The sequence below is a fragment of the Schistocerca piceifrons genome, unplaced genomic scaffold (assembly GCF_021461385.2).
Source record: "Schistocerca piceifrons isolate TAMUIC-IGC-003096 unplaced genomic scaffold, iqSchPice1.1 HiC_scaffold_1332, whole genome shotgun sequence".
Classification (NCBI taxonomy): Eukaryota; Metazoa; Arthropoda; class Insecta; order Orthoptera; family Acrididae; genus Schistocerca; species Schistocerca piceifrons.
The window spans coordinates 67,501-70,000 of NW_025727161.1; the positions used below are offsets into that span (position 1 = coordinate 67,501).

The window sequence follows — 2,500 nt, forward strand, 5'->3', positions numbered from 1 at the left end:
GGACGTACATGCCGCCCCTCCCCACGTCCCCACCTTGCCCCCTGCCTTCGCAAGCTGGTTGGTGAGAAGTTTGCATGTTCAATGCCCTTCGCATGCGACGTACTCAGGCTACGTTGTGGTGCGGCCTGTGTCAACTGTCCGCTGATGTCGTACGCGTGAACCACAATCTGTACTGCACATTCGTCCTTATGTACTGAATGATACATCGTGGCACATGTGTGACCGCACAACGACTGCGCCCAAAAACGGCGGACCATACAGTGCAAATATTGTGCACGCAGCTACGTGTCGTCTCCCTATGAGAGCTGGATTGCAGTGTGGTACGCCATAGAGACGTGTGGGAGGAACGGACGCCGTGGATGGCGATCAGCATGAGCTGTCTGTTGATGTATTCGGACCTAGTCGTCTCTCCTCACACACCGTGATGGCATGGTGCACCGCGTTCCATATCTGCGACATGCTACAGAGGCCGGTTGACAGTCGTTCGAGCAATGGACATCGCATACGTACGGGGGCCACCTTCCACGTATTGTCTAGGCGTGCACATTTTGTTGCGTGTATGTGGGCAGACGTAGTGTGGCGTGACACCTGACACAGGCATGCAATAATCGTTGAAGTTGCAAATGGCGATGGACGCCTGCGTTTTCTGGTGAAGTTACGCAAATGAACAAATGGTAACCTGTTGTGGTGCGGTTGTTCTCGCTAGGGGTGAATCGGTGATGGCGACGATAGGTTGAGGTACTAACCGGTTGTTCCAGCGATACCCACCATGCCGACGAAACTGAACGGCATCTGGGTGTGAAGCGATACGCGGCGGTGGCTGGGTGGGACCGTCCCCGGCCGGTGAGGGGGCGCCTCCCGGCGTGCTGGCCGCGCGGTGCGTGGGCGCACGCGCTACAGCCGGCTGGTGGGGGCGGCCAGTGGCAGGCGCGCCGGCCGACGGACGCGGCAGGCGTCGCAGCTGCGCGCCGGCGCACCCTGCGCGCGGCGCCGTGCGGCCAAAGTAGGTCCTCGCGGGCCCGGTGCGAAGCGCGGTGGACATCTTCAGTGTGCTGGTCCGATTGAGGACTGTGTGCGTTGAGGATGCGCCGCCGCCTGGCGCTCGGCGCCGCGACGCCGTCTGCTGCTCGGTCGCCCCAGCGGTTCTCGCTGGTGGTTTGTATCGCAGCTGTGCGGATGTGTTGGCGCGTGCGCTGTGCTGGGAGAGTTCGCTTCGGCACCCAAGTGGGGCTTTTGTCCTTCTGTGGCGCTGGCGTTGGAGCTGCCGGTCACCGTAGGTGGCGCGTGTTGTCTCCCGCCGGCAATGCCACGACAGCACGCTCCCGGGCCTCTGTCGGCAGCGGCAAGCTCAGTTGGGAGCACGGGTGGTCGCACCGAAAGCGTCTACTCGCCTAACTCCGGGCGATTGCGCCTCTCTCGAACCCGACCAAGTACTTGGGACGGCGCTGCGCGCCGCCGGGACCTGAGAGGGTTTCGAGGTGTATTGTGCAGGGGAGCTCAGCCTCCTCCTGTTTGCAGAATGATTGAGCGGACGCTTGCGTGTTCGCGCGGGCCCCCGGGACACACTCCCGGGCGGCCGGCTGCTCAGCTCTAGTTGACGCAGCTCCCTGGTTGATCCTGCCAGTAGTCATATGCTTGTCTCAAAGATTAAGCCATGCATGTCTCAGTACAAGCCGCATTAAGGTGAAACCGCGAATGGCTCATTAAATCAGTTATGGTTCCTTAGATCGTACCCACGTTACTTGGATAACTGTGGTAATTCTAGAGCTAATACATGCAAACAGAGTCCCGACCAGAGATGGAAGGGACGCTTTTATTAGATCAAAACCAATCGGTCGGCTCGTCCGGTCCGTTTGCCTTGGTGACTCTGAATAACTTTGGGCTGATCGCACGGTCCTCGTACCGGCGACGCATCTTTCAAATGTCTGCCTTATCAACTGTCGATGGTAGGTTCTGCGCCTACCATGGTTGTAACGGGTAACGGGGAATCAGGGTTCGATTCCGGAGAGGGAGCCTGAGAAACGGCTACCACATCCAAGGAAGGCAGCAGGCGCGCAAATTACCCACTCCCGGCACGGGGAGGTAGTGACGAAAAATAACGATACGGGACTCATCCGAGGCCCCGTAATCGGAATGAGTACACTTTAAATCCTTTAACGAGTATCTATTGGAGGGCAAGTCTGGTGCCAGCAGCCGCGGTAATTCCAGCTCCAATAGCGTATATTAAAGTTGTTGCGGTTAAAAAGCTCGTAGTTGGATTTGTGTCCCACGCTGTTGGTTCACCGCCCGTCGGTGTTTAACTGGCATGTATCGTGGGACGTCCTGCCGGTGGGGCGAGCTGAAGGCGTGCGACCGCCTCGTGCGTGCTCGTGCGTCCCGAGGCGGACCCCGTTGAAATCCTACCAGGGTGCTCTTTATTGAGTGTCTCGGTGGGCCGGCACGTTTACTTTGAACAAATTAGAGTGCTTAAAGCAGGCAAGCCCGCCTGAATACTGTGTGC

At 58.6% G+C, this 2,500-nt stretch overlaps 1 non-coding gene across 1 annotated transcript in view; it reads left to right on the forward strand.

The window, feature by feature from the left end:
- Positions 1 to 1,604: 1,604 nt before the first annotated feature.
- LOC124732252 overlaps positions 1,605 to 2,500 on the forward strand; it is a 1,909-nt gene continuing 1,013 nt past the window's right edge. Inside the window, exon 1 of the ribosomal RNA XR_007008638.1 lies at positions 1,605 to 2,500. This exon is cut by the window's right edge and continues 1,013 nt beyond it. This is a non-coding gene — a ribosomal RNA (small subunit ribosomal RNA).